At 45.3% G+C, this 14,983-nt stretch overlaps 1 protein-coding gene across 4 annotated transcripts in view; it reads right to left on the bottom strand.

Annotated features, from left to right (window-relative positions):
* The window catches only part of LOC100560491 (septin-12), a 119,870-nt gene that overhangs the window by 59,333 nt on the left and 45,554 nt on the right, over positions 1-14,983 (bottom strand). The window contains exon 1 of one of the 4 annotated variants that reach the window (XM_062964726.1): positions 13,063-13,383. The exons of 1 other annotated variant lie outside the window; for it this stretch is intronic. The gene's annotated coding sequence lies outside the window, so the exon portion shown is untranslated. 2 more of the 4 variants (XM_062964725.1, XM_062964727.1) reach the window with 2 other exon arrangements.

The following is a 14,983-nucleotide window of genomic DNA, read 5'->3' as shown; positions in this document are numbered from 1 at the left end:
GCAGGAAAGGCACCATCAAAGCACCCCCGACAGATGGCCACCCAGAAGCCATCCAGTCCAACCCCATCTGCCTTCATGCAGGAAAGGCACCATCAAAGCACCCCCGACAGATGGCCACCCAGAAGCCATCCAGTCCAACCCCATCTGCCTTCATGCAGGAAAGGCACCATCAAAGCACCCCCGACTGATGGCCACCCAGAGGCCATCCAGTCCAACCCCATCTGCCTTCATGCAGGAAAGGTACCATCAAAGCACCCCCGACAGATGCCCACCCAGCCTTTGTAATAATATTAGGAGCCACCCCAGAGGCCATCCAGTCCAACCCCCATCTGCCTTCATGCAGGAAAGGCACCATCAAAGCACCCCTGACAGACGGCCACCCAGCCTTTGTAATAATATTAGGAGCCACCCCAGAGGCCATCCAGTCCAACCCCCATCTGCCTTCATGCAGGAAAGGCACCATCAAAGCACCCCTGACAGATGGCCACCCAGCCTTTGTAATAATATTAGGAGCCACCCCAGAGGCCATCCAGTCCAACCCCCATCTGCCTTCATGCAGGAAAGGCACCATCAAAGCACCCCCAACAGGTGGCCATCCAGCCTTTATACAGTAGAGTCTCGCTTATCCAACGCTTGGATAAGCGAATATGTTGGATAATAAGGAGGGATTAAGGAAAAGCCTATTAAACATCAAATTAGGTTATGATTTTACAAATTAAGCACCAAAACATCATGTTAGACAACAAATTTGAAAGAAAAAGTAGTTCAATACGCAGTAATGCTATGTAGTAATTACTGTATTTATGAATTTAGCACCAAAATATCAAAATATCACAGGCACAGCTAGTCCTATATAAAAGGAATACAGTGAATGGGAACAGTCATAGTATTGATATAAGGACTAATAACTTGTAATAATTGTAATGCATTGCCAAAGGTTTATGCCCTTCATGTATCAATCCAAAGGTTAAAGCATTGGAAGTAAACAAAAAAAAGCTATGCAACAATTTACAGAGTATATAGATGAGGATTTGTATTGTAACCAATAACTTCCTAAATATTTACAACAAGTATTGGGAATGAACTGCTTCAAGAAAAGAAACATTATTTCAGACAATTTAGTCTCACTAAAAGTCACATTGTTTCCCATTGCTTTGTTGCTGCCACTTGTTTTGGGCAGAGCCAGGGGCTATAAACATTAACAACTAGGTTGCTGTGAGTTTTCCAGGCTGTATGGCCATGTTCCAGAAGCATTCTCTCCTGACATTTTGCCCACATCTATGGCAGCATCCTCAGAGGCGGTGAGGTCTATTGGCAAAAAGGCAAGTGGGGTTGATATATCTGTGGAATAATGTCCAGGGTGGGAGAAAGAACTCTTGTCTATTGGAGGCAGGTGTGAAAGTTGCAACTGGCCACCTTGATTAGCATTGCATGGCCTTGCAGCTTCAAAGCCTGGCTGCTTCCTTCCCAGGGGGATCCTTTGTTGGGATGTGTTAGCTGGCCCTGATTGTTTCCTGTCTGGAATTCCCATATACTGAATGTTGTTATTTATTTACTGTCCTGATTTTAAGAGTTTTTAAATACCAGTAGCCAAATTTTGTTAATGTTCATGCTTTCCCCCTCTCTGTTGAAATTCTTCACGTGCTTACTATGGAATGAAGCAGCCAGGCTTTGAAACTGCAAGGCTATTCAATTGTATTTAAGTTGGCCACAATGGAGTCCTCTAGGTACGAAGCAGCCAGGCTTTGAAGCTGCAAGGCTGTTCAATGGTATTTGAGTTGGCCAACAATGGAGTCCCCTAGGGATGAAGCAGCCAGACTTTGAAGCTGCAAGGCTATTCAATGGTATTCAGGCTGGCCAACAATGGAGTCCCCTAGGCATGAAGCAGCTAGGCTTTGAAGCTGCAAGGCTGTTCAATGGTATTTGAGTTGGCCAACCATGGAGTCCCCTAGGTATGAAGCAGCCAGGCTTTGAAGCTGCAAGGCTGTTCAATGGTATTTGAGTTGGCCAACAATGGAGTCCCCTAGGCATGAAGCAGCCAGGCTTTGAAGCTGCAAGGCTGTTCAATGGTATTTGAGTTAGCCAACAATGGAGTCCCCTAGGTATGAAGCAGCCAGGCTTTGAAGCTGCAAGGCTATTCAATTGTATTCAAGTTGGCCAACAATGGAGTCCCCTAGGTATGACGCAGCTAGGTTTTGAAGCTGCAAGGCTATTCAATGGTATTCAAGTTGGCCAACAATGGAGTCCCCTAGGTATGAAGCAGCCAGGCTTTGAAGCTGCAAGGCTATTTTTTATGGTGATGACTATTGTGGCCAAATTTGGTGTGATTTGGCCCATTAGTTTTGTTGTTCACACGGTCCTAATTATGCACATTACATATATAAAGGTAATATATTTATGAATATATATATATATATATATATATATATATGTATGTGTGTGTGTGTGTGTGTGTGTGTGTGTGTGTGTGTGTGTGTGTAATGAAATTTCAGCCTAGGAGCAAACAACAAAACTATACATCCCAGAAACACTAAACTTGGCAGCACAACCCCTCATCCATGCCTCTACATTCATACAACAAACAGCTCCAGCTACTCCAGAAAACAGCCAGGCTTTGAGACTGCAAGGCTATTCACTGCTATTCCACCTGCCCAACAAAGGATTCCTATAAGCCACAGCAACGCGTGGCCCGGCAAAGCTAGTATATATATACAAAAGGGTAATGAAATTTCGGCCTAGGACAAAACAACAAAACTACACACCCCAGAAACACTAAATTTGGCAGCACAACCCCTCATCCCTGCCTCTACGTTCATACAACAAAAAGGAAAGAAAAATAAAGTCCTAATTAGAGGGAGAGGAATAATTGTTTTTATCCAATTGCTGCCACTTAGAAGGCTAAGCTCCACCCACTTGGTCTCCTAGCAACCCACTCAACCCAGGGGACAGGCAGAGTTAGGCCTCACTTAGGCCTCTTCCACACTGCCTATAAAATACAGATTATTAGATTTGAACTGGAATACAGTATATGGCAGTGTAGACTCAAGGCCCTTCCACACAGCTATATAACCCATTTATAATCTTAGATTATCTGCTTTGAACTGGATTATCTGGACTCCACACTGCCATATAATCCACTTCAGTGTGCATTTTATACAGCTGTGTAGAAGGGGCCTCGTATAATCCAGTTCTAAGCAGATTATATAAGATTATAAATATAATATGTAATAATTACTGTGATATAATAATACAGAACTATATAATCTCTAAAATCAGGACAGTAAATAAAGGGCAACACTCTGAAAGCATAGGCCACAGCAACGCGTGGCCGGGCAAAGCTAGTATATATATATATTCATCGAGAGGAGCACTCAGTTCCACGCCCCACAACATGACAAACAAACTACTTTGTTGAAGATTTAGCACGTCTTCATGAAAGATTACAAAACCATCATTCAGCCAGAAATGGTTTCCCTGACTTGGAATGATAGCAGGAACGTTTCTTTATTCCCAAACTGGTTGCCAATACCCGCCAAGGGGCAAGAGGCTCTCTCTTTGCATGGCCGTTGCACAGAAAAAACGCCCGTGCAAGAAATAACGAAAAAGACTCGATTTGAAGGATGCGGAGAGCTCACAGAAAGACGTTGTGGTCCAAGAAAGCAATCTGAGGATGCTGAAAAGAATGGATGGACCCAACCCACCTGCAGCAGGTGGATAGAATCATAGATCATAGAATCATAGAATAGTAGAGTTGGAAGAGACCACATGGGCCATCCAGTCCAACCCCCTGCTAAGAAGCAGGAAATCGCATTCAAAGCACCCCCGACAGATGGCCATCCAGCCTCTGCTTAAAAGCCTCCAAGGAAGGAGCCTCCACCACGGCCCCGGGGAGAGAGTTCCACTGTCGAACAGCCCTTCTCACAGTGAGGAAGTTCTTCCTGATGTTCAGGTGGAATCTCCTTTCCTGTAGTTTGAAGCCCTTGTTCCCTTGTGTCCTGGTCTGCAGGGCAGCAGAAAACAAGCTCCCTCCCTCCTCCCTATGACTTCCCTTCACGTATTTGTACATGGCTATCATGTCTCCTCTTAGCCTTCTCTTTTGCAGGCTAAACATGCCCAGCTCTTTAAGCCGCTCCTCATAGGGCTTGTTCTCCAGACCCTTCATCATTTTAGTCGCCCTCCTCTGGACGCTTTCCAGCTTGTCAACATCTCCCTTCAATTGCGGTGCCCAGAATTGGACCCAGTGTGATTCCAGGTGTGGTCTGACCAAGGCAGAATAGAAAGAGGGGGAGCAGGACTTCCCTGGATCTAGACGCTATTCCCCTATTGATGCAGGCCAGAATCCCATTGGCTTTTTTAGCAGCCGCATCACATTGTTGGCTCATGTTTAACTTGTTGTCCACAAGGACTCCAAGGTCTTTTTCGCACACACTGCTGTCTAGCCAGGCCTCGTCCCCCATTCTGTATCTTTGATTTGCATTTTTTCTGCCGAAGTGAAGTGTCTTGCATTTGTCCCTGTTGAACTTCATTTTGTTAGTTTCGGTCAATCATCTCTCTAGTCTGTCAAGATCGTTTTGAATTCTGCTCCTGTCTTCTGGAGTGTTGGCTCTCCCTCCCAGTTTTGTGTCGTCTGCAAACTTGATGATCGTGCCTTCTGACCCTTCGTCTAAGTCGTTAATAAAGATGTTGAACAGAACCGGGCCCAGGACGGAGCCCTGCGGCACTCCACTTGTCACTTCTTTCCATGATGAAGACGACGCATTGGTGAGCACCCTTTGGGTTCGTTCGCTTAGCCAATTGCAGATCCACCTAACCGTAGTTTTGTCTAGCCCACATTTTACTAGTTTCCTTGCCAGAAGGTCGTGGGGGACTTTGTCGAAGGCCTTACTGAAATCCAGGTACGCTACATCCACGGCATTCCCTGTATCGACCCAACTCGTAACTCTATCGAAAAAAGAGATCAGATGATAGTGTTGTTGTATGTTTTCCGGGGTGTATGGCTATGTTCCAGAAGCATTCTCTCCTGACGTTTCGCCCACATCTATGGAAGGCATCCTCAGAGGTTGTGAGGTATGGAGAAACTAAGCAAAGGAAGGTTAATATATATCTGGTGGATTTTTTTTTGTGTGTGTCAGGACCAACCGGAGTTGCTTCTGGAGTAGGAGAATTGGCAAGGACGTTGCCTGGATGTTTTGATGTTTTTACCATCCTTGTGGGAGGCTTCTCTCATGGAGCTGGAGCTGAGAGAGGGAGCTCATCCGCGCTCTCCCCGGGTGGGATTCGAACCTGGCAGCCTTCGGGTCAGCAACCCAACCTTCAAGTCTTTTATCCCCTAGGCCAGTGATGGCCAACCTATGACACGCGTGTCAGCACTGACACGCCTAGCCATTTTTGCTGACATGCTGCCGCATGCAGATTTGCTGTGTCGTACAATAATAATAATAATAATAATAATAATAATAATAATAACTTTATTTTTATACCCCGCCCCATCTCCCTGAAGGGACTCAGGGCGGCTTACATGGGGCCTTGCCCGATACAACAATATAATAACAACAACAAAACAATAAAACAAATATCCCAACAATAAAAGCATCAGCATCAATAAAACAGTCATTAAAATCAACATACAGCATAAAATGTTAAAAACAATAAAATAATAATGACTGCGCATGGGTAGTTATTAATTTTTGGATTTGGGGGGGCTTTCTGTAATTTAGACCTATTTTTTTAGAGTTTTTTGATTGAAAGACATAGATTGGATGATTATGTCTTTTGTGGCCAAATTTGGTGTGATTTGGTTCAGTGGTTTTGTTGTTTACTCCATGGGAATTATGCACATTACACACACACACCAGCACACATATAATCATTCTATTATTATTCTATTATTATTGTAGTATATTATTATATTATTACTATTACAGTAGAGTCTCACTTATCCAACACTCGCTTATCCAACATTCTGGATTATCCAACACATTTTTGTAGTCAATGTTTTCAAAACATCATGATATTTTGGTGCTAAATTCATAATTACTACATAGCATTACTGCGTATTGAACTACTTTTTCTGTCAAATTTGTTGTATAACATGATGCTTTGGTGCTTAATTTGTAAAATCACTAGCTGTGCCTGGCCACGCGTTGCTGTGGCATTGTCTGGTGGTGTTGGTGAGAAATGGTTGAGGTAGTGGTGGTATTGAATGTCTGTTCTATGGTTGTCTTTATGTTTAGTATGCATTTGGTTGTTTGTGTACTGTGAAAGTGGTGAGGGTAGAGGGGGGTCTATGTCCCTGTGTAGTATTGTATAGCATTTATATGTTGTCCATGTGTTGTGAATGCTTGGATTGTGTCCTGCTGCATAGTAGAAAGGGTTGGGCTGGATGGCCCTTAGGGGTCTCTCCAAACTCTTGTGCCTGTTCCCTGGGCTGAGTAGGTTGCTAGGAGACCAAGTGGGCGGAACTTAGCCTTGTAACTGGCAGCAATTGGATAAAAACAATTATTCCTCTCCCTCCAATTAGGACTTTATTTTTCTTTTCTTTTTGTTGTATCAACCTAGAGCCGTGGATGATGGGTTGTGTTGTCAAATTTCGAGATTGGGGGGGGCTGTAATTTTGTTGTTTTGATAACCTAATTTGATGTTTAATAGGCTTTTCCTTAATCCCTCCTTATTATCCAACATATTCGCTTATCCAACATTCTGCCGGCCCGTTTATTTTGGAGAAGTGAGACACTACTGTATATTAGTATATTATTCATTATTCATGACTACATTGAAACTACAATAGAGAGAAATCAGCGTGGAAACTGCAAGAGGTACCATAGATTGTTGAACATGGAAATAATGGTAGTACATAGTTTTTGATTTATTAAATACAGTTATATATTACAATTATATATTTTGTTATTTAAACTATATATTGTGAAATTATGGTTTTTCTCTCAAAGTGACACACCACCCAAGTCATGCTAGGTTTTTTTGGTGAATTTTGCCACACCAAGTGCAAAAGGTTGCCCATCATTGCCCTAGGCCACTGGATAATCTGGTGGATGATCTTTTATCAATAGGAAATCATTCCTTGCCACCCAGACTCCGGACACAAGCAGCGGTCCTGTTGCCGTCCACACCCACCCGGTTAATGCTGACCAAAAAGATGCTCTGCTAGGCATAGTTTCCCACCCACCCACCCACCCGGTTAATGCTGCCGAGGAGACCCAAAAAGATGCTCTACTAGGCATAGTTTCCCACCCACCCACCCACCCGGTTAATGCTGCCGAGGAGACCCAAAAAGATGCTCTACTAGGCATAGTTTCCCATCGCGTATCAGTCCCTGACCTTGTTCAGTAGGGAGGAAAAAATAAGGCCGGTGCAAAGATGCTCCCCAAAAAGCATGCAGAGACAAAGAGGCTCCAATGGTCCCCGTTTCCTTTGTCTGCCAGCTTCCTCCATCGCCCGCCTCGCCTTCCAAAAATGTGCCTACCTCGTTCTCAGCCCCTGGGGAAGGCTATGGGGTCTCCGACCGCCCACAAGTCCATGCCCACCGCATCCGTGGGCCCCTTGTTTCCTTCCTTCCTTCCGTCCTCTCCGGCCTTGCCTTCAGCGCCCCAACATCCTCATCTCTTCCAATGCTGGGAAGAAGAGGAGTCCCCTCCCCTCTGTTGTCAGCTCCCCTATTGGGATCACACAAGAGAGAGAGACAGACTGCCTCCGACACATGACCAGAATGGCAATAATAATCCCCCCCTTGTCCCCGCTTTCCCCCCAAGAAGGGGGAGAAAGACCCTTTCAAGAAGTTTGGCCTAATTGCATGCACAGCCATGGCTTGCCCTGAGCAGCCTGGCCATTTGCATTTGAGAGAAAGAGGAGAAAGAGACTATAGGTTGTCGAAGGCTTTCATGGCCAGGATCACAAAATGTTGTATGTTTTCCATGCTGTATGGCCATGTTCCAGAAGTATTCTCTCCTGACGTTTCGCCCACATCTATGGCAAGCATCTTCAGAGGCTGTGAGGTATTGGGCTTTCCCTTGTTTACTGTGGCCAGTGAATATGTCAGCTGGCCTGTGAAATGAATGTGTTTCACTTGAACCACTGGTTTGATGGCATGGCTCTGTTGCACCAGTTTGAGATCGAGGAGGAGGTTGTGAAGTACAGCAGCAAGTTCCTAAGGAGCGATTCCTATGTGACAAACAGCAAGAAGAACCAGATTATGATCTCTGAGTTTGGGACCATGGCCATGCCAGACCCTTGCAAGACCATCTTTGAGCGCTTCGTGATCTTCTCCAAGCTTTCCTGTCTCCTCATGATGTGGCCAAAATACTTCATTTTTGCCTCTAGTATCCTTCCTTCCAGTGAGCAGCCATTGGGTATTATTTCCTGGAGGATGGACTGGTTGGGTCTTCTTGCCAAGGTCCAAGGCACTCTCAGGATTTTCCTTCAAAAGCGTCTCTCTTCCTTCGCTCTGCCTTCCTTATGGTCCATCTCTCGCATCCATAGGTGACTATGGGGAAGACCATGGCTTTCACTATGCGGACCTTCATTGCCAGTGTGATGTCTCTGCTCTTCACTATTTTGTCCAGGTTGGCCATTGCTCTCCTCCCAAGAAGGAAACGTCCTCTGATTTCCTGGCTGCAGTGATCTTCGCGCCTAGAAATAGAAAGTCTGTCACTGCCTCCACGTTTTCTCCCTCTATTTGCCAGTTATCAATAGGTGTCGTTGCCATGATCTTGGTTTTCTTGACGTTTAACTGCAGCCCGGCTTTTGCACTTTCTTCTTTCTTTCCCCTTGGTGATAAGGCTCCTCAGCTCTTCCTCGCTTTCGGCCATCAGAGTGGTATCATCTGCATATAAGGTTGTTCATGTTTCTTCCAGCAATTTTAACTCCGGCCTTGGATTCCTCAAGCCACGCATGTCGCATGATGTGTTCTGCGTACAAGTTGAATAGCGAGGGCGATAGTATCCAGCCCTGATGTCCGCACTCCTTTCCCAATCTTGAACCCGTCTCCGGTTCCGTGGTCTGTTCTGACTGTGGCTACTTGGTCTTTATACAGATTTCTCAGGAGACAGACAAGGTGACTTGGTCTCCCCAGACCACCAAGAACATGCCATGTTTATTATGATCCACACAGTCGAAGGCTTTAGAATAGTCAATAAAGCAGAAGTAGATGTTTTTCTGGAACTCCCCAGCTTCATTATCCAGCGGATATTGGCAATTTGGTCTCTGGTTCCTCTGCCTTTTCTGAACCCAGCTTGGACATCTGGCCACTCTCGCTCCATGTCTTGCTGGAGTCTTCCTTGCAGGATCTTGAGCATCGCCTTCCTGGAAATAAGGGCCACTGTACAGACGTTTGAGCATTCTTTAGCGTTTCCCTTTTTTGGTATGGGGATGTAAATTGATTTTTTCCAATCTGATGGCCAATCTTGTGTTTTCCATATTTGCTGGCATATGGTATAGTTTCTCCATATACCTCACAACCTCTGAGGATGCCTGCCATAGATGTGGGCGAAACGTCAGGAGGGAATACTTCTAGAACATGGCCATACAGCCCGGAATACATACAACAACACAGAGACTATAGGATTCCCCCTTCCCCACTTTTTTGGTTTGGTTTGCTCAATGTTGTGCGTGGAGCAAATACGTGTGCGGTGTGTCCTTTGAATGAGTCTTAACCAGTAACCAATCTAGGAAAATAGATTAAAGGGATTTGCTGTCCCGACCCAAAGGAAAACAAAGAAAAGAAAATGTCCCACAAAGTTTCCCATATAAAGCCAGGTCCGAGGGGGGAAAAGACCCACATCTCTGCTCACGAGGTTTTCTTTGATGCTATCTCGTTCCCTGAAGTGCACTGCTTAGCTTAAAGTTAAAAATTATAACCCAAATGCATTTGCCCGACTCTGGGGGTTGGTGAGAATTTCCATTTCTAAGCCGAAGAGCCGGCATTGTCCGTAGACACCTCCAAGGTCATATGGCCACTGTCATGACTGCATGGAGTGCTGTTACCTTCCCGCCGGAGCGGTACCTATTGATCTACTCACACTCTGGGGGTTGGTGCTCATCTCCATTTCTAAGCCAAAGAGCCGGCATTGTCCGTAGACACCTCCAAAATCATGTGGCCACTGGCATGACTGCATGGAGCGCCGTTACCTTCCCGCCGGAGCAGTATCTATTCATCTACTCACACTCTGGCAGTTGGCGCTCATCTCCATTTCTAAGCCGAAGAGCCGGCGTTGTCCGTAGACACCTCCAAAGTCATGTGGCCACTGGCATGACTGCATGGAGCGCCGTTACCTTCCCGCCGGAGCAGTATCTATTCATCTACTCACACTCTGGCAGTTGGCGCTCATCTCCATTTCTAAGCCGAAGAGCCGGCGTTGTCCGTAGACACCGCCAAAGTCATGTGGCCACTGGCATGACTGCATGGAGTGCCGTTACCTTCCCGCCGGAGCAGTACCTATTGATCTACTCACACTCTGGGGGTTGGCGCTCATCTCCATTTCTAAGCCAAAGAGCGGCATTGTCTGTAGACACCTCCAAATTCATGTGGCCACTGGCATGACTGCATACAGCGCCGTTACCTTCCCGCCGGAGCAGTACCTATTGATCTACTCACACTCTGGGGGTTGGTGCTCATCTCCATTTCTAAGCCGAAGAGCTGGCATTGTCCTTAGACACCTCCAAGGTCATGTGGCCACTAGCATGACTGCATGGAGTGTCGTTACCTTCCAGCCAGAGCGGTACCTATTGATCTACTCACATTTGCATGTTTTCGAACTGCTAGGTTGGCAGAAGATGGGGCTAACAGCGGGCGCTCACTCTCCTCCCCACATTCGAACCTGCAACCTTTCGGTCCGCAAGTTGAGCAACTCAGCGCTTAACACGCTGCGCCACCGGGGGCTCTTATGATGTACATGATGGCAAATAGATTTGAATGAAGTCTATACAATCTGGGGGATTCTGGAAAAGTCTTTCCTGCCTTACAGATAGTTTGTACAAAGTCACATCTACTCCAATCCCACTTTTGATACTGGATGGTACATGGAGTTGCAGAGAGGATATGAACAATCAGAGTGATTGTACATTTTCTAAACCTCTGATCTCTGTAGAATGTTGCAGTTGGCTACCTTGATTAGCATTGAATGGCCTAGCAGCTTCAAAGACTGGCTGCTTTCTGCCTAATATTTATTTATTTATTTACAGTATTTATATTCCACCCTTTTCACCCCGAAGGAGACTCAGGACGGATCACAATGTACATATACATGGCAAACATTCAATGCCATTAGACATATGACATACAGACACATACAGAGACACAGATACCTCCCAACAAAGGATTCCCCCCAGGCAAGAAGCAGCCAGGCTTTGAAGCTGCAAGGCTATTCAATGCTAATCAAGGTGGCCAGTTGCAACCAAGGAGGAAACCATGAAAATGAACAAAATCTGGCTACCAGAACAAAACTCAGAAAACAGGGGAATTCCAGACATGAAACAATCAGGGCCAGCTAACAACTCCCAACAATGGCTCTCCCAGGCAGGAAGCAGCCAGGCTTTGAAGCTGCAAGGCTATTCAGTGCTAATCAAGGTGGCCAGTTGCAACATTCACACTTGCCTCCAAAAGACAAGAGTTCTTTCTCCCACCCTGGACTGGATTAGCATTGAATAGCCTTGCAGCTTCAAAGCCTGGCTGCTTCCTGCCTGGGGGAATCCTTTGTGGAACGTTCTTTCTCCCACCCTGGACATTATTCCACAGATATATAAACCCCACTTGCCAAGTTTCCAACAGACCTCTGAGGATGCCTGCCACATATGTGGGCAAAACGTCAGGAGAAAATGCTTCTGGAACATAGCCATACAGCCCGGAAAACTCACAGCAACCCAAAGACCACTTTGGTTGGAATCTGTTCATTTCTAATCTGTCTCAAAAATAGGAAGCTCTACCAAGTTAGATCATTTCTCCAGAATTTTAATTTTTGACTGGCATCGGCTCTCTTGGTTTCAAACAGTAGTCTACCTATCTGATTTTTTATGACCTGTTTTATTATTGATTGACTTGTTTTATTACTTTGTTTTTATATTATCTGATGTCCGGGCTTGGCCCCATGTAAGCTGCCCCGAGTCCCTTCGGGGAGATGGGGCGGGGTAGAAAAATAAAATTATTATTATTATTATTATTATTATTATTATTATTAACCACATTGATCAGGGGTTTAAAGATAAATGCCAGGTTTAATAATAATAATTAATAATATTTAATAATAATTTATACCATTTAATAATATTTAATTAATATTAATAATATTGAAAATAAAACATGTATAGGTAGATGAAGGGTGTGTAGTGGAGAGATGTATAGTGAAGTTGTAATGGAAAAGTTAAAAGACTGATGGGAAATATGCTTGGGGATGTTCTTGATTATTTTGTTGTTGTTGTTGTCGGATTGTATGCAACGTGATGTGTTTGAGATATTGTAGAATGAGGAAAATGTGAGCTTGTACATTTGGATTGATAAATTAATAAAAACAAATTTAAAATAAATAAAGATAAATGCCAGAGACAGTTTGAAAGAGCTAACAGTCTAGGCAAAGGTAAAGATTTTCCCCTGACGTTAAGTCCAGTCGTATCCGACTCTGGGGTTTGGTGCTCATCTCCATTTCTAAGCCGAAGAGCCGGCGTTGTCCGTAGACACCTCCAAGGTCATGTGGCCATGGGCATGACTGCATGGAGCGCCGTTACCTTCCCACCGGAGCAGTACCTATTAATCTACTCAACTTTGCATGTTTTTGAACTGCTCGGTTGGCAGAAGCTGGGGCTAACAGTGGGAGCTCACTCCGCTCCCCGAATTCGAACCTGCGACCGTTTGGTCCGCAAGTTCAGCAGCTCGGCGCTTTAACACACGGTGCCACCGGGGTCCCAGTATCACTCTAGTCTTATAGTTTCCAAGCAAATTCTTTCATACAGACCAGAAAGAGACTCAGGTTGTAAAAGCAGAGAAGCTAACACAGTTCTATCTCCATCTCCTAAAGAGGTTACAACTTCCAGTGCAGACAAAGCTCTTTGGGCAGTTACCTCAACAGGCGCTGGGGGTCCAAGAACCTCAAACCAAACGCCGGGACGTCCAGAGAGAGGACAACGATACAGTTTTGTTCCTTATGTGTTGTTTCGGTCCTGGGGACACCAAAGGGCTTGGCGCAAGTGACTCGGCACTTCCTGCCTTGCGGTTTCTTCTTCTTCTTCTTCCTCCTCAGCCAGGAAGACACGAGACCCAACACTCAATCGCACCCTTGCTTCACGTCTTCAGACCCAAATTTTCTATTCCTTCTTGCTCAATACAGTCTCTGGCATTTCTTATTTTAACCCATCTACCCCAGTGGACTGGAGATGCTGCCGTTCTGGAACCCAAGATGCTCTTAAAACAAACAGACGAGGAAAATGCCTAAAGAGACTCGTTGAAATCGGATCGGAATTGTGGTCATTTGACAGTTGCTCAGAATCTTGGGTGCTGCTAAGTACTGGTTGTTCTTCTTAAAGGAGACTGCCCACGTCCGAGACTTCAGGGCACCTTTTTGGACAAGCCATGGAAAAGTACAAGGGTTGTCCAGATAGTTTATTTTTAATTCCAAAACGTAATCATTTTGGCGACAATACACAGCTGCGGGAAGGGGTGACCGGCTGGTTGAGGACGCAAACGGCAGAGTTTGGTGGGGAAGGAGTTGCCAAGCTCATTCATTGCTATGATAAATGCCTAGCATAGTCGCCATTCAAATCTAGGCACTTATCATAGCGATGAATGAGCTTGGCAACTCCTTCCCCACAAAATTCTGTCGGCTTTAAGTATTTTCTATGTCATTCAACATAATTTTACAAGGGCTATCCAGAAAGTAGATTATAGGAGAAAACATTTACCATATACAGTTGAAAGCCACACCCAAATACCACTTCTCAAAATAGTCGCCATTCAAATCTAGGCACTTATCATAGCGATGAATGAGCTTGGCAACTTCTCCCCCACAAAACTCTGCTGCTTGCGTCCTCAACCAGCCGGTCACCCCTTCCTGCAGCTGTGTATTGTCGCCAAAATGCTGCGTTGAGGATGCAAGCGGCAGAGTTTTGTGGGGAAGGAATTGCCAAGCTCATGCATTGCTATGATAAGTGCCCAGCATGGTTGCCATTCAACCATGCCACACCCAAAAACCACTTCTCAACACAGTCGCCATTCAAATCTAGGCACTTATCATAGAGATGAATGAGCTTGACAACTCCTTCCCCACCAAACTCTGCCACTTGCGTCCTCAACCAGCCGGTCACCCCTTCCCGCAGCTGCGTATTGTCGCCAAAACGCTGTGTTGAGGACGCAAGAGGCAGAGTTTGGTGGGGAAGGAGCTGCCAAGCTCATTCATCGCTAAGATAAGTGCCTAGATTTGAATGGCGACTATGCTAGGCATTTATCATAGCGATGAATGAGCTTGGCAACTCCGTCCCTACAAAACTCTGCTGCTTGAGTCCTCAACCAGCTGGTCACCCCTTCCCTCAGCTGCGTATTGTCGCCAAAACGCTGCGTTGAGGACGCAAGCAGCAATGTTTTGTGGGGAAGGACTTGCCAAGCTCATTCATCGCTATGATTAAGTGCCTAGATTTGAATGGCGACTATGTTGAGAAGTGGTATTTGGGTGTGGCAAAACGCTGTGTTGTTGGCTGGTTGAGGACGTAAGCGGCAGAGTTTGGTGGGGAAGGAGTTGCCAAGCTCATTCATCACTATGGTAAGTGCCTAGATTTGAATGGCAACTATGTTGAGAAGTGGTATTTGGGTATGGCTTTCAACTGCATATGGTAAAAGTTTTCTCCTATACTTTGTTTATTTTTATTTTCCAAAACGTAATCTACTTTCTGGATAACCCTCCTATAATGAATCTCTTGAATGAAGAGATCGGACAGACCCATGGTGCAACCACACTGTAGAAATTGTGCAGTGAATGAGCTTGGCAACTCC

Source organism: Anolis carolinensis, unplaced genomic scaffold (genome assembly GCF_035594765.1).
Source record: "Anolis carolinensis isolate JA03-04 unplaced genomic scaffold, rAnoCar3.1.pri scaffold_13, whole genome shotgun sequence".
NCBI classification, from domain to species: domain Eukaryota; kingdom Metazoa; phylum Chordata; class Lepidosauria; order Squamata; family Dactyloidae; genus Anolis; species Anolis carolinensis.
This window is presented reverse-complemented; position numbering and strand designations above follow the sequence as displayed.